The sequence below is a fragment of the Magallana gigas genome, chromosome 4, assembly GCF_963853765.1.
Source record: "Magallana gigas chromosome 4, xbMagGiga1.1, whole genome shotgun sequence".
Taxonomy (NCBI): Eukaryota; Metazoa; Mollusca; class Bivalvia; order Ostreida; family Ostreidae; genus Magallana; species Magallana gigas.
Genome location: NC_088856.1, coordinates 21,556,333 through 21,578,003, shown reverse-complemented (window position 1 = coordinate 21,578,003; position 21,671 = coordinate 21,556,333). Strand labels below are relative to the sequence as shown.

Sequence of the window (21,671 nt, the reverse complement as noted above, 5' to 3'; positions counted from 1 at the left end):
TCATGTAACAGTGAAGTTTTCTTTGTTTATTCATGTACGTGCAGTTATTTAGTAAATTGCATTCATATTTTTAAAAAAGTAAGATCTTTGTTGCATTTTTAAAGGGAGATTTGATAAGCATTTAATCGAGATGAAAAAAAATACAAATGTAAAGATTTCTATGGGAGTTTTTTTTCTTGTGCAATTTTATCATTTTTTAAATAAAAGTCCCTAATATGGATGTTTCTCCATTATTGTATCTTGGCTGTACTTTATTTATTATTGGAAACAATTACAGATTTTTGAACAAAATAAATTTGGAACTGTTTGAAATTGTTTTGTTTTTACATAAAGTAGAAACCTTGCTCAGCTTTTGTGAAAGCAAAAATATAAAAAGTTTCAGTAAGTTTCAGTTGCGGAAACCCTTTGTAAACAATATGTTTCCCAATTGTATATGGAGGTTGAAACTATGCAGAAACTTGAAGTTTCAGTAAGTTTCCGTCGCGGAAACCATTTGTAAACAATATGTATCCCAAACGTATATGGAGATTGAAACTATGCAGAAACTTCAAGTTTCAGTAAGTTTCCGTTGCGGAAACCATTTGGATTCATGGACAGCCTAAGTTTCAGCACTGCGGAAACTTAATGAAACTTGAAGTTTCCGTGCTGAAACCTGTCGGAAACTTAAAGTAACCTTAAGTTTCCGCAGAGTTTCCAAAGGGTTTCCGCAGCGCTGAAACCAGATATTTCATCCAGTGAATGTGTCTGAATGTTTTAATAATACTATAAAGATCACCATTTCCGTCTTTGTCAAATAAAAAATAGCCATTATCTGGCAAACTGGGAAATTGGGCATACAAAAAACAACTTCGATAAGACCCCTGGATCAAACCAGGAGGTAAAAGGTTTTTTTTATTTGAACATTTGATGTCTTTAAGCAATAACTTTAATATGTAGAACAGAAAAAGAAATCCCTAGGGCAGAAGTTTAAAAAAAAATGTAAAAACCGTGCAAAATTGATACATTTCAAGCAAATTCCCAGAGGGTCCCATGTTAAAGATTAACAAACTTTGAGATGACCCCTTGAACAAACGGTGTGGTAAATGTCTGATTTTTTTTCCTTATAATAATAATTATATCAGTAGAAATTCATTTAGAAAATTTCATTAAAAAATCTAGGGCAGAAAAAATTAGACCCGGCCTCGTTAAAGGTGTTTAAAGGTAGCTTAAAGACGATCTTTAAGCCACCTTTAAGCTATATGTGTTGCTTAAAAGTGGCTTAAAGAAAGCGTAAAGATGGCTTAAAGGCAGCTTAAAGACTATCTTTAAGCCACCTTTAAGCCACCTTTAAGGACAACTTATAGGTCCTTAATGTCCAAACTTCTTTAAGCCACCTTTAAGCCACCTTTACGCCACCTTTAAGCCATTAAAAAATTTTAATTCAATGTTGTGCTTAATTTCCAACAAAATGTATTAACTTTATGAAAGAAGGTATTAAAACGGTTTTTGTTCTAGAAAGAAAAATGAAAAAAAAAATACAAAAAAAACCGGCCACGGCGAGAATTGAACCCGGGACCCTGAGTTTACTAGCATCACCACACTTCCTCTGCTCCACTGCAACTTACATATATATGATCGTTTGTATATCCTATATATCAGTGGATATTGAATCACTGTATTGAATGTGTTTACTTAAAAGATTTTGACAAACCATTCAGTTTGTAACAATCAATTATATCTAATTTATAAATTACATGCATGCATGTATTTAGAATGAAATACGGAACTTGGTCTTCAGTGAACAAAAATATATTATACCTAAATGGAAACCGTTAGGTTCACTATAGTAGGCTTTCTTAGTTAATAAATTTAAACCGAGTAGATATACGTTCATCTAATTTATAGCTATAAAAATGTAAGAAAGAAAATGAAATCATTTCTTTTATTAAATGCATTGATACTATTAGGGTATTTGTTCAATTTCCCGCAATTTCCCGGTTTTCATGATCGCGGCGCCGTTCCAATATGTTTAAATATTTACATGTAATTGTATGTACATGATTTATAAACTATCAATTCTATCAATTAGTGACGTATTTACTGCATGTGGCAATTGCAAATGACTTGTACATACAATTGTATGATGTGCCAGGCCGGGCATATTTGACATATTTACCATTATACATATATTTAAATAATCAACCCCTATTTATGATCACCGGTACATTAATTAATTAGCCTCAAGATTTTACTCTTACATACATGTATCGTTAATTTATAGACGTAACATCTTTGAAACCCAGAGCTAGGAAATAATACTTTGAAAATGAATACAAATGTAAATTAACTTTTATTCACTAGACTTATCGTATACTCGAACATACTAAGATTCAACGCCTTTAGAAACCCTGAAGTGCACCTGGGCACACGACACACCTGTTGTGTATATCTTGTATATTCTGTGTTAGTTCCAGGGGTTTTCTTAAGTTGGACAAACAATAGACTTTAATTAGATATACTCAAACATGCACCTGGGCACACGACACAACTGTTGTGTATATCTTGTATATTCTGTGTTAGTTCCAGGGGTTTTCTTAAGTTGGACAAACAATAGACTCTAATTAAATATACACAAACGAACAAAACTATGTCTAGATAAACAAAGCAGTAATATCCTGCCCGATATAACAAAGGCAGTTGAGAGTCTTTTCATCTTTAACATGTATCTAGCAGATCTAGAGTTAGAAATAATGAAAATTGAAAAAAAAAATACAAACCTTAAACCGATTATCAAATTAAATCATGCATTTTTGGTTCATTATCTTTATTTTGTTTAATAACCGGATGAACTGAGAGAGAGAGAGAGAGAGAGAGAGAGAGAGAGAGAGAGAGAGAGAGAGAGAGAGAGATTTTTCACCAATTAATTTATAATAGGAAACAAACATACTTTAATTAGTTTTATGCACATATTAAGATACAGAGACTGCGCTCATCCCTACAATAATTTTGAAACCCCCAAAAAATTATAAAGAATTTTATAACAGCAATCTGTGTCCATCGGAACAGTGCTGATGATAGCGATCTGTGTTTAATGGAGCGACGATTAAAACCGCCTGGAACACCCCCCCCTCCCCTTCCTTGGAAATTATATTATCACTCGGATGACCCCCTCCCATCTCTATAAAAGAGCTTTTGCATTTAGTATATGTTTTTATTGTTCAGCTTGATCAATATTGACTTAAAGGCCACTTAAAGACAGTGTAAAGGCAGTGTAAAGAGAGCGTTAATGCCACTTATAGATGCTTAAAGGTGACTTAAAGGGGGCTTAAAGGTGGCTTAAAGAAGTTTGGACATTAAGGATCTATAAGCACTTGCTTAAAGGTGACTTAAAGGCGGATTAAAGGTTGTATAGCCTTTAAGCTCCTTTAAGTCACCTTTAAGCCACCTTTAAGGACTTGCTTAAAGATGGTTTTTCGCCCTGTGTCTTTCATTGAGGATAGAAGTAAATAATTTCCCAAGACAGCTTATAAATGTGATTGGTCTATAGTTTGATGGATCAGTGTTATTACCTTTATTTTTATAGATTGGGATAATGTTTCCATGTATCCACTGTGAAGGTATAATTCCAGTTTCAAAAATCTTGTTAAAAAGCTTTCTGAAAGTATTTCATAAGCAATACACGTCCCCTACCGGTTTGTAGAAATTTGTGAAAACAATCCACTGTTATAATACAAAAACACCCTGTCGATTATATTTACAACACAATGCTTAACACTATTTACCAAATCTTATTTGTTTGTTAGAAACACTAAAAGGAATGGTCCAAGTAATGCACGATATTATTACAGACAACATACTTTCCTCGTTTATTTGATACACACCGAGCCCGATAACGAACCCGAACATTACAAAAATTGGAATATAAAAAATTAGTTTTCTCGAAAATATGTCAACCAGACGCTACAAAAGTGTAAACTTGATCTGAAGTTTAACATTTTGAAGCTGTTCAGCAAATTTCATATTATTCCTCAAACGCATAAAGAAAAAAGGTGTGGAAAACTGAAGTGGGACAGACGGACGGACGGACAGACGGACGCAGAGGAAAGCTATAGTCCCCTCCGGTGAAAACCGGTAGGGGACTAATAACTTCACATAAAGGTTTAACATAATGTCACATGAATTATTCGTTAAAAATTCTGTCGATTCCACACGACTTACCATTTTTCAGTGCTTTAATACATCTCATAATTTCATTACTTGTAATACAAACATTTATTTTGATGCAAAGTTCTACTGACTTGGATCCGCCAAAGCGTGTCCACAACCTTAATCTCATTTTTGCTATTTAGGGCTGGTTAATCGCAAATGAAAGTAGCTGTTTTATTTATTTCTCAATAATTAGGTAAAATTCAAATATGGCTTACGGACATCAACTCAAATGGGATGAAATACAAAAGGTGTAAGCAATTACTCTGATGCAAACATTTGAACATGCCACGCATTCTTAAATATAAGATGAATAGGGAATCATTGATGAAAATTTACTTTGCATTTATTCGCCCTGTGTTAGAGTATAGTGATGCAGTCTGGGACAATTGAATGTACAGATGAACAAATTAATTTATTGGAAAGTATACAGATTGAAGCTGCACGAATAATTACTGGTCTTAATTAGACGAAACTCATCTAAACAATACTAGTACCTATATCAGGAATTAGGCTGGGAAACAGTTAAAAAACGTAGAAATAACCATAAATTAATATCATTGTTCAAAATATTAGACAATTATACCCCTGAATACTTATCTAATATTGTTGGTGAATGTTTCACCCCAGATAATACCTACAATCTTCGTAACAATTTCATCTATCGCACTCTTGTTGCAAGAACAACAACTTACTTCAAAAGTTTTATACCATCTACAATTATATTGTGGAACAATCTACCTCAAAACACAAAAAATATAACTACAGTTTCAGCATCAAAAATAGTAATAGTAAAAAACTGAATATGCATAAATTTAACCAAGGCAAAAGATTAGAACATATTTGGCATTGTCAGTTGAGAAATAACAGTTGTAACTTAAATGCTGACCTTTACTCACACCACCTTATTGCTTCTCCACTATGTCAGAAGTGCTTTTTTGAAGTGGAAGATTCTAAACATTATTTCTTACATTGCCCATTTTATGCCTCCCAAAGAAAATCTCTATTTGATTATATGAACGACAATTCCATACCAATCACAATTAAGAATCTACTTTTTGGAAGTGATAAACAAACATTTCAAAATAACTTACTATTATTTGATAAAATTCATTTTTAAATTAAAAGTACAAACAGATTTAAGTAAATTAATAGGTAAAAATGTACACATTGTATAAGAAATGTATCAAAATGGGTACCACTGACTTCCCCTACACTCCCTTCTTTTCATTTTTTTATTGCTTATTTGTTCTTCCCCTCCCCCTCCCACCCCTTCCCCCAAAACTTTCCATTTTTTTTCTACTCTGTTATCAATTTTTATTTTGTTTTTATTACATGTTTTTTCTTTTCTTTCTCATTTTTTCTCTACACTACATATACCTTTTTAAATTTTCAACCTTAGCAATTAACCATTATTTTTCTATTTTTTTTATTTTCATTTTCCTATCATAAACTATTTGTTTTGTTTATTTTTTTTTTTTGCACTGTACCTCCTTGTAATGCTATTTATAATATTAATCTATTATACAAAATTCAGTTGCAATATATATGTATATATATATCGTATATAAAATTATATAATTACTCATATTATACCTTGACTACAGGAGAGAACATAAATAGGCATTATGCCTGCTGTTCAATCAATTTCAATGTATCTATATAAAATCAAATACTTCTTAAATTAAAATTAAACATTTCGTAGTTCATTGGCAAAATGTCTTTAATTACTAGTATAATTAAGATTTAATAGTAATTAATGGTTCATTAATTCAGATTTTAATTTAATTATAAAAGCAACTTTGATAGTCATAAATATAATCATCAATATTTTAAAACTGCAAAAAAATCTGTTTTCAGAAAAAGATGTCATACTCACGATATTTACTAGTATCATAGCTGTTTGTTAGTTTAATAATAAAAAAAACAAAAAAACTATGTGTCCCGTCTTTGCGCTAAGTTCCTTTAGTAGAATATGTTTGAATTTTCTGTATAATTATATATTAGCACGCTTGCAAGACGATGTGCTTAAAAAACATTGGCCTTTTCTCTACAATCTACTTTAATGTCTAGTTTTAGCTCACCTGAGCTGAAAGTTGAAGTAAGCTTTTCTGATCACATTTGTTCGTCGTCCGTCTGTCCGTTTGTCTGTTCGTCTGTAAACTATTCACATTTTGAATTCTTCTCTAAAACCACTGGGCCAATTTCAACCAAATTTTGCACAAAGCATCCTTATAGAAAGGTGATTATAAAGTGCAGAAATAAAAGACCGATCTTCATTTGAAACAGAGAAAACATCGAAACTGTAGAAAAAGAGGTGTGCATTTTAAAATATCTTCTTCTCAAGAACTACTAAGTCAACGTAATTTTGCATAAATAATCCTTATGGAAAGGAAAAAATAGATTGCAAAAATAATTGGCGAATTCTGTTTCAAATTTGAGTAGTTTACGAAAATAAAAAATTGAGATAATCGCGGTCAATCAGATTATAACTTCGGGTTCGGTATTCCATACCGAAAACGAAAGTACTTTGTATACAGCAGCCGTGTTAGAATGTTGACGCATGACAAACGGGTCAAACTGACAAAGATGTATTTCCTTGTTGTGCAACAGTTTACGTGCGAAGGGATACTTGAAACATGCTAAACATATTTGTGCCGATTTCGTGAAGTGAATTGAGGTTAAATCTTTCAATGCGTTGACATTTTCACTCGTGATTGTGGTTTTACGTTGTTTTGAATGTCTTAACTTGTACATAACTTATGTACATTCACCTGAAGAAGGATGTAAATCCAGAAAGCGCTAGTGAATAGAAACTTTGGAACTGTTCATTTTCTTTTTCTTTTTTGATTATTTATACTGTGTGATATCACCTTTCACTCATTTTGGATTATATATATATATATATATAGAGAGAGAGAGAGAGAGAGAGAGAGAGAGAGAGAGAGAGATTTTAAAAAATTCATGCACAATCAAATTTTTAAAATTTTACTGTTCTCTGCACAAGAAATCGGCAATGTGAACAAATTGTCACCTATTATCCCTACCTTTAATTGTACAGAATATGTATCCTTCTATATTGAAAACAATGCCAAAAGTAAGACTCATAATAAGTTGTTTACTCAAGAAAAGGGGGAAAATGTATTAATTAATAATTCCGTATGATGTGATAATATTTCAATGATTAGTATATAATCATAGTACTAGTGTATGCCTGTATACATAAAAACGATAAGTAATGCTTATATTTATTGGTGAAACCTGGACTGATTATTTATATTTAGATTAAAACATATTTTAGTTACTATAATCTTCATGCGCGGAGGGGGTCTATAAAGGAGGGGGTCAGGGAGTCTGGACTTTTCTCGGGAAAATTGAAGCTTATTTAATTTACATAGTAAAATTATTGAAAATTGGCCTAGGACCCCCCTACCGAAAAAAATTGGCTCCACTTATGAAGCTCTCCATAACCGCATTTTTACACAAAAAGGGTGAATAAAGCCGGGGTTTAAACTATTGGTGGTGAAATACCCATGGGTTCAAACGCATCAGGTGGAAATGCACCAGGGCAAACAAAATCACTTAGATCTGCGAAACACACTGCATTATTACTAGTCTACTTGAATATTCTGTGTAAAAATAAAAACAAACAATTATTTAGTTAGCTAGGGAGAAGTGAACATAGCATTTTTTTGTATATAAGAGCTTGGATTAATGATCTTTATTTACGCGGGGGTGTTAAGGAAGCATATGGGCAATTTACCGTCTTATTTTGACTGTTGTATTCAAAATCGTGAAATTAAATAATTATTTTGAATAAGATCAAAAACTTAGTATTATCCTTTAAAATAGATGTCAGTGCAATAAAATCGGGTAGTACATCACTGCCACATTGGTGCATTATCACGTGACAACTATAAATAGCTTACGTATATTCCTTACCAAAAAATGAGATAGAACAACACTACCTCGCGGTTTCCAAAATAAAATAAACATACCAAGTGAAGGCAAAACATCTCAATTTAATCAAAACCGCTGCTAGAATCCTATGGTTTTCCTTATTAAAAAGTTATTCATCCGGTTCTCGTAAAACCTTCCAAACTTTTATAAAGTTTGCACGGAAAATGGCCAATTGCATTTAAACAACACACAACATGGGATTCTAGCAGCACTTTTCAATTTAAGCATTGATCAAACTAACGATACGTATAAAATTTCAAGTTCAACATACACGGGGTAGTGTTGTTCTAGTTGGATTTTTATATCGTAAACAACGACAGAGGAAAGCCTGGCCGAGAAATAAAAGCAAATTTACATACCTTTTAGGGAATGATTGATAAAACTAACGCCTCCCCCAGTATCCTTATGTTCAATTCTCAATAAATCACACTATAATACTTTATTAGAGTTCTTAGATTAGTTATATTTTGAATATGTTTACAATGCTTTCCGATCAAATTCACACGACATTCAACGTTTAGTCATGACGTCATCAATGTGTAAATCTACGTAATACAAACTAATTTCTGGCAAAAATTGTCTAGTATTTTTTATTTGTTTTTGTCTACGTTTCGTTGCTTATATATTTGAATATGTACATAATAACTAAGATTTGTGATTTCACGGAATTACATGTAACTCAGATTCCATATGCTTCCTTAACACCCCCGCGTAGAACAGTTTGATGTCGCTAGGATACGTGTTTTCAGATCCTTGATTTGATTGGTTAATTAGATATTGAATCTCGAATTTCGAATCTTGAATCTCGTATTTTGAATCTCGTATCTCGAATGATCCTTCTCGGCTTTCGTAGATATGCCTGTCAATACATTGCAGTCTGAGGCTCATTTAAGGGGGGGGGGGGCTAGACCTTATCAAAAATCTTGACAAGCAAAAAAGAAAAAGATTTTGAATACGGCTATGTCTAACTTTGTCAAAAAAGTGTGTGGGGACCCCCCCCCCCCCCCCCCCGAGTTCCGACGCCTGTGCATTAATTATACATGTACATGTAATAGTTCTTTAACATATCACATGATAACATTTTTCATTCCAGTGTATTCATCGATCAAGTGAGTAAGGTTATAAAACGTCGCACGAGTTCACGCCTGGAAAACAACAATCGTTTATAATGCGGAAGACCTATCAAATGTTTGAATGTTCTTAATTTGAGCGCCTTAAGGTACAATTGTAGGGACTTTTTTTTAATAAAATACAATAACTAGCTAGTACAATGTAGTTGTGAATGAATATATATATATATATATATATATATATATATATATATATATATATATATATATATATACATATATATATATATATATATATATATATTCTAATATATAATTTGATCGTTTTGTAAAATGAGGGGTCAGAACTAAAATAAAGGGAATTGGAGTTAACAGTATACCACTACCAAAAAATTAGTTTTATATCTTGCATAGGATCTTATTTTTGGTAAAAATGGTATTTCATAAGGGTACAATGTCAAAGATTAAGGTTAGGAAAATAAGAGTAAAATTTGGATACAGTTAATTTTATGATATTCTTTTTTTGTTTTTCTGCTGAGGGGTCATATGGTACAATATCTTTTGTACACCAATATAAAGCCATTGTTGCTCAGGTCAATAAATCAGATTATTTTGGGGGGTTAAAGTTTCAACTCGATGAATGTGTTTGTACAAACAACTTATCAGGTCCGTGCTTACATGTATCTATTAATAGACTGTCACAATAGGTTATTGGTTTTTCCATACTGTGGATGAAAATGCTATATGATAAATCAAAAGTAGAACATAATTGGTATATATGAATACTCATTAAATAAGTATGTTTTGTTAGGACGATTAAAATGAACATAAATATTAACTTCAAAACATTATATTTTATAACCGACTTCTATTTCATTTCCAAAGAATACTATCACCAGGTAAAATGTATATTTTACATGTTGCGAACATTTTCTATAATTTAGCTTGTTGGTAAAATAACGTTAATTTACCAACAAGCTATACTATAGAAAGTGTTCGCAACATGTAAAATATACATTAAAAAGGGGAAACTCGCTTATTAATAATTCTAACTTAATGTTAACCTACATATGACAGTGAGGGAAAACGTAACGGATTAGACGGACGACTTGTACCTTGACTCTTAACCTCTAACTATCGAACTATAACTCTCTACTCTCTTCAACTAACCTTTAATCCTTTTTATAAAATATATATAAAACATATATAACTGGCATGACCATCTTAATAATTGACATGTAAAATTCATCCAATCAGAGAATATTTATTTATCCCTAAACTGACCATCGTCCAGGTAAATGCCCATTTATTCACCCGCTTTAATCCGCTAATTGTTATGTAATTGCATTAACTCTATTAGCTTCAAACACACATTTGTTAGCTGAAACCATTGTCCTTCAATCCCACCTTTCTAATAAGTATATTTCCTAAAGCTACACTTGATTACTTTGATATCCTAATTCTTTGTTAAAGTTAAGACGTTTGATAAACATTTATTTACATTCTATCACATCACAGTCAGGAGGAATATCACGAAAATGAAGAAGAGTAAATAACGTTAATTTACCAACAAGCTAAACTATAAAAAATGTTCGCAACGTGTAAAATATACATTTTATCTGGTGATAATACTTTAAATGTAAATGGATCATTGGGAATTTTGAATATTAAATGTAATAAAGGATTGGCCCTTGCTTGTTGCATGTAATACCAGTATAAAATACACATAAAAGTACAGAATATATATTTATTTTGGTTTCCGTATTATCTCTTAACTTGATACTGATACAAATTATAAAAGATGCGGTTAAAATCAGCTAATGTCTGATCGAATGCTATTGCATCAATAAAAAGAATTTATAACAATAAAATTTGTTACACATGTTTAGATTTAATGAAGATGACGCTAATCATAAAGTAATTGAAGTCACTTTATATTTTTTATTAGATGCCTACCTCAGGATCTCTCAGGGTTTTCTTAGTGCCATCAGTGCCGACCTCAGGATCTATCAGGACTTCCTCAGTGCCGACCTCAGGGCCCTCAGGGTTCTTTGATAGTCTTAGGTTTTTTTATAGTCTTGGTTTTTTTTTTATAGTCTCAGGGTTTTTTTTTTCATTACAGTAGCCTTTTTTTTTAGCCAGGTTTTTTACCAGGTCATTCTACAATGTATCAACTATTAGAAATATACCACTCGATTGTTAAAAGTATTGATGAAGGCAAATTTTGTTGTATGGTGTTTTGTGATCTTTCAAAAGCGTTTGATCGAGTATGGCACAAAGGTCTAATTTACAAATTAAATATGTATGGAATTAGTGGAAACATGCTGGATTGGTTTGAGAGTTATTTAAGCAACAGAACACAAAAAGTTATGTATAGAAATATTTTTTCTTCCGTAGGCCATGTTAAAGCTGGTGTTCCTCAGGGATCAGTACTTGGGCCATTATTATTTTTATTGTATGTAAATGATGTAGCTGAAAATATGATATCTGTATGTAGATTATATGCTGATGACAACTCTTTACAACAATGCTCAGATAATATTAATGTTATTGAACAAAATCTTAATCATGACCTCAGAATATTAGATGAATGGTCAAAAAAATGGTTGTTGAAATTCAATCCACAGAAAACCAAAGCTGTATTTTTCCATTTGAAAAATGTACATCATTTTCCTAAATTATTTTTTGAAAATTGTCAGTTGGAATATGTTACTGAACACAAACATCTTGGTATACAGTTATCTTCAAACTTAAGTTGGTCAGAACATATTGATAACATTGTTAAAAAAGCTTACAAAAAACTGGGGTTACTTAAAAAGCTAAAATTTTCTGTTTCAAGGGATATTCTATCACAAATGTATGTATCTTTTATTAGACCACAATTGGAATATGCTGCCGAAGTTTGGGCTGGTTGCACACAGATGGACATAGAAAAATTGGAAAAGGTTCAATTAAATGCCGCAAGAATAGTAACTGGGCTCACAAGTTTTGCTTCAAGAAACTCAATTTATTTTGAAACAGGTTGGGAACCTTTGGAACACAGAAGAAATAGAGCTAAATTGATAACTACATGTATATACAAAATGCACAATAACTTAGTACCTACTTACATACAAAACATTGTACCATATACAAAAGGCAGTGTTTCAAGGTACACAACTAGAAACTCTCTTGATTATTCTGTTCCAAAATTTAGATTAGAACTATTTAATAAATCATTTATTCCTGATACTGTCAGAAGATGGAATGCCCTAAGTCTTAATACAAGGGAGGCAACCTCTATTAAAATATTCAAAAAATGTTTATACAATGATACGGTAAAGCCTCAGAAACATCTTTCATTTGGAAAAAGATTTTTAAACATAACACATACACGTTTGAGACACAACTGTATTTTAAATTCTGACTTATTCCGCTGTAACTTAATAGCCAGTCCAAACTGTTCGTGTGGCTTATCAGAAGATGCATACCATTTGTTTTTTGTCTGTAAGAAGTATACAAGAGCTCGGAATTCTCTAATGAATAAGCTATTGACATTAAGTTACGTAAACATTATAGATGCACATTTATTATTATGGGGAGATGATTCGTTGACAAATATACAAAACGCTGAAATTTTCAAGACAGTACAAATTTTTTTGAGTGAATGTGGTCGTTTTTCAAAAAATGTTTGAATTTATAAGGTGATATTATATATGCAGTAGATTGTTTATTCATGTATATTTATGTGTATTCAATATATTCAATATTTCAATATATTCAATGTATGGCAATATTTATAAAATTTCATTACTAGGAGAGGACTATCTAAGTTTTAGAACTTGTGTCTTATCCTTTTGATTTATTCAATAAAATATGTTCAATTCAAAAATTCAATTCACAGTAGCCTGTGAAGTTAAAATGTGAAATTTCTTTGCAGTAAGCACTTTTTCGGTTTCTCCTGATTCAGAAACGTAAATTTTATTTATGTTATCTAAGAGTTAAAGTCTTTTTGTAATTTGTTACATTATGTTATTTCATATAATGCATTATTTTGAAAATCATTATCTTTACAACGAATAAACTCCTTAGATAAACTATCCATTTTCTTTGAATTCGAGGTTATATTTACACTGGTTACTCCGTTATGTCTTTTTTTTAAAACAGACGTTGTTTGTGAGTACTATTTACGTTTCGTATAATTTTTTAGATGTCCGATAACAGGAATGTAATGAAAGGGATTTTGTTGTTTTATTACAAATTAAATATTTTTGTTCATTTTGTATGTGTATTCAGGTTTGAAGGTGATCTTTTGAGCTGCCGGTCAATAGACTGCTATTATATAGACCGCCGGTCAATAAACTGTGATCTATTGGACCGCCGGTCAATAGACTGCGATTTATTGGACCGGCAACAAATTTTTGAAAAAGTGATATTGCTACAATATGAAAAGATAACTTTATTATGTTGATTTTACTATATTGTTCTTAAAATTTATCTTTTTGGTCATCTTAAGTATTAATTAACAATGACCTGAATGCATAATGGTATGAAAAACTTCTGTAATTTATGATTGTGAACACAAAATACTAAAAATGGAATTAGGTAATAAAACAATTATTTAATGCATGAACAGCCAATAGACCCGAATAATTTCCCTTGGTACAGGGAACAGCTCAGTGTGATCTATTGCCCTCGGCCGTTGTCCTCGGGCAAAAGATCATACTGAGCTGTTCCCTGCACCTCGGGAAAAATATCCGGGTTTATTGACTGTTCATGCATTAAATAATTGTTTTATATGACACGGACACGATCTTCATCAAAATGTTTGTTTCCACAACAGTTTCATAAATAAATACAAGTTATTTGTCTGCGTTTTAATCAATATAATCATATAACTATTAAAACAAACATGTTTTTTTTCTGTTTAATTAGTTTGTTTTTAAGCTGCTTAATACTTTAAATGAAGCAATACAGATATATTTTTTGTAGTAATTATATGCTGTATTGTTAAACAAAATATTTAAATAGTGACCGCATAGTTACGCTGTTTCTGTATAAAGGAATCTTAATTGTTTAAACACATACGATTATGTTGTAAATGTAATAATACGTTAATTTTCTTTTGGCAAAATCACCCAGTCTGAATATTTACAATCAAATCTGATAAGCTGCAAGATGCAGGCTATGGTAAGATATGATAAATGCGAAAGTGACAAAGGTCAAATAAAATCGCATGATTTATCTAACTGACAATGGCATTCGAATGCCTTAATAGATTACATGTACATGTACGTATGTTTCTATTTTTGCATTTATCATATCAAGTAACCAAATACAGGTAAACGACCAATACGTCTGATTGACCAATGGCAAGACTACTATTAGGTCAATAATATGCACGTTAAACTGTGTGCATTATATAAGCGAAAGTCCCGCAAACCTATTACCCGAAAATTCTACCCTCTACTGTGTTAGACATTGTACCAAGTTTGCCAATCTTCAACGATTAAGTTAAAGGTTTGGATGCCTGGTAAGACTATTTTTTAATTCTTTTATCAAATAATGTAATTTATCCTTTTGAGTAATACTTTAATAAATGTAATAAGGAAAACCATGAGTTCTTCTATTTGTAAATATTTACACTTGCAGTGTCTTTATCTGTGACACCCTACAAATACATTTTGAATCAAATAACGTATTGGGCTTAAGCAAAATCTGTTTAAGTTAAAGAAACCAAAATCCCATAAATATGTCAATATTCTAATATTTAAACGCAAAATTGCGGAAATTAATCTAAATATAGGTAACAAGAAATCAATATTCAAATATTATATAGTGATAATTTAAGTCGGAGCTATCGAATATATCAAAATGTTCTTTCGGGCTTTAGTGGATTTGACAGCACCCAGACTAAAATTATTGCTTCATTATTTTCAAAGTCATAGAATAATTCCTTATTCCTTAATTTAGTCAAATATGAAGTACGTGTACTATATTTGTTTTTTATTAACGTAAATGTTATGTTGGAAATTTGGTGTCTATGTTGCAAGGTTTCTTGTCATACATGATTGTATATTCATATGAACACTAAACTTTGTTATTCTTTAACGACTCTGTGACATTATTGTTTAACATTAAACCACAATATTTGTAAGTGAAATAAAACAAACCTCTTCGTGTTAATAAATTAATCGGGTTTCTTAAATTGTTTTTCGAATTTTGCAATTGAAGGTTATATAAGATATATATTTTTGTATTATACATAGCTTATTTTCATTATTTATTTCTATATAGACGAATAATTTAAATATTAGATCATCCGAAAAATATTGTAAATATTTGTAAATAACTTTTCGCGACTCGTAAACAAGGTGACGCCATACATGTAATAGGCAATCCGTCAAGGCAAATAAACAATGGACGCACAATACTAGGGTTTGCCATCAAAACGTGTATAAGGTTGTGCGAATTACTGTGAAGTAAAACAAGTTAGAACATCTGTAACTTGATTCCTATGGCCGGTGTCGTATAATTTAAGGTCCGCCCCGTAAAATGGTCCGGGGCGGACCCTTAATGTTAACATTAAGGGTCCGCCTTTGCTCTAAAAGGGTCCGGCCCGTATAAGAAAAGGTCCGCCTAACATTAAAGGTCCGGGGTATATTCTTTCATTTATATTATTTCAATTTCGACTATTTTGTTACAAAATAAGTGGTATTATTTTTTAATTCTTATAAAGGAGTACCTACCCGAGGTGAGTCAGTAAATATCCAGCACAGAGTTTTAATGAAAATACTTATACAGGTAGCTTGGTGAACACAAATAAATCAAAAAAATTATTACTGTTTAAAACTGGATTCTCCTTTTAACTTTAGTTTTGACGGTCTATCTTATATAAACAGGAAATGAAACTGATTGGTGTTATTAATTAAACAATGGTTTTAACCAGGTGTTGTATATACACAATCCACCCTGCAGGTGTGAGGGGTTCACACCTTCAGGTGTTTGACTGTTTGAAATAATCATGTAAACAATGGACATATCCAACGTCCTCTTTTTGCACATCTTTCCAATACGATACACGCTTAAAAACGTTACCCTTTTTAAAATCAAATATTCTTTACAATTCAATTTCAACGGTACATGCAAGCGATATCATTGCTACTTTTTATTTGCACTAGGGCACAGGGGCATCGTATCCGCTCTACTCTCTATGACATATATATAAATACATGTAATACATTTAGAGAGAGAGAGAGAGAGAGAGAGAGAGAGAGAGAGAGAGAGAGAGAGAGAGATACGACGCCCCTGTGACTAGGGCATATTATTAAGTGAAAGTTATGCTAATTATTATAAATTATTCAGTTCTTTAATCCCTCTTTCTATTTGAAACTTCATATTTGGATCGAACTATAATAATCAAGGAAGGGGAGTATCCAAAGGAATTGATTTGTTTCATGAGAAATTATAGACATACATGTAAGATTAGTAAAAAGCCCTATTCTCCGGCTGTATATGCATTTTGCTTCTGGCAAAAAAATTAAAGGGATCCGATTTTCTTCCTAGAAAAAAAATAACACAGGTGCTTGTAGACAGGACCCCCCCCCCCCTGAATTTAGACCCATGGGGTAGTTGACACTGTTTTGGTAGAAATTCCTTTAAAGTCATGTACACAAAATGCTCCGATTTATTTTAAACAACCCCAACCTGAATATAAAAGGTATTTTTTTTTTCATATGCAATGGTGGGGGGGGGGGGGGGGGGGGGGTTACATTAATCGTTTATTTTCCGTTAATTTTTAGATATTTAAAATGGAACATGTTGTGTACATGACTTTAATTAAAAGAATTTCTATCCAGAAAAAGTCAACTTCACCAAAGGTTCAGACCGGGGATGGGGGGGGGGATAAATCTCAATTTAAATAAATTTTACTACTTCTCTTACTTAACATTACACTAATTTTTAAGGACACAATGCATGTACATATATATGTACATGTATCGGGTCTCGCCTCTTTAATTGAAGTATTTTACGATGACAATTATTTATATAAATATTATTACAGTTAATGTGTAACTACTCTGAGTACATTTTAAAAAATAAAACCTACACTGAAGTCAGTTTCATGTCCACTCCAACATTACGTAGTTCAACTGAAAAATATCACAATAAAAATCTATAACAAACTCACTACATTCATGCATGACTATGCAGTTCATTTAACGAGGCGGACCTTTTCTTGAACTATTGGGTCCTACCTCTAAAATGAAAGGTCATCGGGTCAACATACTGTGAATTTTTTGCAAACAGTATTTCGATCAATGGGGCGGACCTTTTCTAAATGAGCCATAATATTACATCTAGGTCCTATCCCTAAATTAAAAGAACATCGGGGTCAATCAAAGCAAGTATCAATATGAATGTTAATTTTCTGCATAGGGTATTTCAACAAGTGGACCTTTTCTGTGCCATAATATTAAGTCCTAGCACTAAATTAAAAGATTATAGGGATAAATCAAAACAAGTATTTATACGAATATTTATCATATGAATATTAATTATCTGCATTCAGTATTTCAACGTGGCGGACCATTTCTTTAACTTTATTTTTGGGTCCTACCCACTGAAGAAAAGATCATCACTAAATTAGAGTCAATACAAGTGTCAACTTGATTAAGTATTTTCCTATATACCAATGATACCATTGATGCATCGAAGGATATGTAACTAGACACTTCACCAACATGGATGTCAGAGAGAGAGAGAGAGAGAGAGAGAGAGAGAGAGAGAGAGAGAGAGAGAGAGAGAGAGTTATTAATCTATACCAATGCAAGATTGTTACTCTAGACACTATCCATTTGATAAGGACGTCAATATTTTACTCCATGGAGATACAATTTTTTTCTTAAATCAACAAGGATTTTTTTTAGGCAGTTTACAAATATATTTCTGCATTAAAGCGCTTTATGATATAGAATTTAAACATTATCGAGGGAAACGGATTTACTTATAATAAAACTATAGTGTTTACTTGTTTCCAAATCCTTGCTTAATTACATGTATGCATCATTATATACATATAAAAGTATTGTACGTTTGATTAAAGAAAGAGGGAATAAGTCTTTTAGAATAATGAGGTGATCGAATACTGTCGGAAATAAACACTTACACTTTTTAAACTATATTGCATGCGCATGAGAGAGAGAGAGAGAGAGAGAGAGATTATTACAACATTATCACCTTTATTACGTTTTCAAACAATTTACCTGTAGTAAATTTAAACATGCTTTTTAATTATAGGTACACGTATCATTTGATTAATTTCTTTTGTCTTTTCTCGCCCTTATATTTACTGTACCACGGTACGTACATGTATACACTATATTGTCAACGTATACCCTCTGTTACGGTAAAACACATATGCGACCTTTTATTAATGATCTTAAACTTGTGATAAATCTACCTAGAGACGTTTAAGTTATTAGTATATTATCATAAGTTTCTGATCTTCTGAAAAATAAACAAAGCAAAAGCTAAAAAGACAATCTTACATGTAGTTGCGTAGAGCACTACAGCGGAGACATTTTTTTTCTCTAATTTAAGGGGTGATTAACATAGGTGTGAATGCCTGCAGGGCTTCTTTTACCCGTGTTTACCTGTCATGTAACCCTCTGCTAATACATATACACCGGAAGAGATTTAAAAACAAAGGGACTAAATGGTGTGTACAAATTATTGTCAAAATACTCTTGGTTTTCTTTTTTTCAGATTCTTAAACAATTGGTCAAAATCTAATCCGCTATGAATATTTGATATTCCACAAAGTAATACGCAAATGGCCGACTGGATTATGTAAACAAAGACATACTTAAAATACAAGTAAACGAGCAAAAAGAACAATTACTTTAAGAGAAATTTTAACAAGTGACTACGGGTAGGACCTTTTCTTATAGGGGAAAGCCGGACCTTAAATGTTAACATTAAAGGTCCGGCCGGACCATTTTACGGGGCGGACCTTAAATTATACGACACCGGCGGGCTATCACCAGTGACCGTTTGATCCTGACGATATTTGGGAAATGAACTTTGCACAAAATTGAATTCTTGAAATCTATGTTAAGCTGAGAAAATTACGGCGATCTGTTCTAAAATCCTTTTTTTAAATTCATAATTAATGTTGCCGTCAATCCCAGTCAATATTTTATCCCCTCGTGTAACTTGTTGCGAAGGGGATATAGCATCGCTGCTGTGCGTGTGTGTGTATGTATTTATGTGTGTGTGTTCATTTCAGCCTTTAAGCAAGATTCAAAGAAAACCCTCGCATGCATGTTTATCTTCTGACACTTCATAAGCATGGGTAAAGGACAAACCCTATTCATTTTCATGTAATTCTGTTACTGATATATTTATTAAAATATCGTTACAATTACAACATAAAATAGACATTTAATGTGCGAGTTGATTAAAGACATTTCCTGTTCGCGAATATAAACATTTAAAATGGGATCCCATTTCAAATCAACCACTTAATATTTTGTTGGGTATAGGCCGTATAAAAGTAAGAAACAACCGTTTTCAGAAATGGGGAGTTAGAAGGATATCCAAAGTGAAAATGGGGGCGAGCAGAAGATTAAGTTTATTCTAATTTAATCAAAACAAGCAACCGTCTGAGCCGCATTTTGAGGTATATTTCCCGAAATTCCAAGAGAAGAACAGGTTCATAATTCAAAAGAGACTTTGGTGAATAGCGTCAAAATTATTAAGTCGCAATGCATTTCTTATTAATTGCTGTAGATACGTTACTCTGTTTAAAAAATTGAAGTTGAAATTACGTCTCGTTTACTAGAATTATTTCATAGGGCATACAACAAATTGCTAGATCATTAGCTACGTTTGACATCCATTATGAAATTTAAATCTGCCCAAAATAATTGTCTGAAAGCGTAATGTATGTTAGTAAATAAAGAGAATAAAACTATATTACTCAAGTTTATGTCAATATTTAAATATTGTTTTTATGTCATCATATAAGAAATGATTCCTTATTGTTTAAATGAAATGAATTATGCTCAGATACAACATTGATCTAGATAATTAATATTGTTTTTATGTCATCATATAAGGAATGATTCCTTATTGTTTAAATGAAATGAATTATGCTCAGATACAACATTAATCTAGATAATTAATATCAATAATTGTCTTCGTTATCCTATTATCGTAATGCGTGTACGAAACACAGCTACAACTAGCATTTGTTTTGATTAGGATGATATTATTTTTAGTTGACATCAAACTGGTAGTAAATCTGGAACAAACAGTCTCGGGGGGGGGGGGGGGGGGGTATCTCGTGTACAACACAATACAAAGTCATATGGTTTATCCAGTGACCCAGGACACATCATTTTCACTTTTCGGGGTAAAGTACACTTGAAAATTACCATCAATGATAACAATTTGTACATGTTGATAATGATTCGTTGTTTAGGTCACCTGAGCAGACGGGTCAATCACTTTGAAATGCACATGTTATATATTAACTATCTCTGATCCCCTGCAATGTTCGATAACTCGAAATTATCCGGATTTTTTATTTGCACCATAAATCTGCCTTTTACATCGACAAATCTAATAAGTCATGTAATGTTAATATTACACATATTTTTTCAACAAACTGCTTGGCTTAGTGGCTCCACGGAGATCTACTACGTAAGGCTAAAGGCAGGCACGTAGCATCGTTTTTGAAAGTGGGGGGGGGGGCCAGACTCATCCAAAAAATCTTGACAAGCAAAAAAAAAACAAAAAAACAAAACAAAAACTTTTCCATAATCTTCAAAATCCTAATCCGGGGGGGGGGGGGGGGGGGGGGGGGGCAAGCGTTGTATATAACTTCAATTTCACTCCTTATTTCCTTATTTTTATATCAATTTTTTACATACTCCCAAAAAAGTGTGGGGGGGGGGCAACTAAATGATATTCCAATTGTTTATATGTAAATTTTAAAAAATTTGTTGCTGCGAGAAAAAGTGGGGGGGCCAGGCCCCCCCTGCCCCCCCCCCCCCCCCTGATGCTACGTGCCTGAAAGGAATTCGAGCCACCGATGCACCGTTAAAACTTTTTTTTTCAATTTGACCTTATATATATTTTTCGCATTATATCTTTTGTAGCCAAAATTGCAAGAACTTCGAAAAATGCATGAATACCATCAACAGAAATATTTTCATTTTTTGTTTTTTAATATAAAGTTTGATGGTTATATACCAGTTTGAGATGAAAAAATGCTTTGAAGCTGAGGATCGGAGAACCTTAAATTACAATTACATTGGGATTTTTTTTTCATTACAATTACAATAAAGCATTACTTTTGTTTACAAAAGTACATGTAATTATTTAAACTATAATTACTCTGTTAAGGTAATGCATTACATTACACATTACAAGAAAAAAAGGTGAAAGAAATTTCTGATAACAATTCAT

The 21,671-nt window shown here is 32.1% G+C and overlaps 1 long non-coding RNA gene across 1 annotated transcript in view; it reads right to left on the bottom strand.

The window, feature by feature from the left end:
• Positions 1-21,671, bottom strand: part of LOC117691340 (uncharacterized) — a 186,314-nt gene that overhangs the window by 151,925 nt on the left and 12,718 nt on the right. The gene's annotated exons all lie outside the window — the stretch shown is intronic.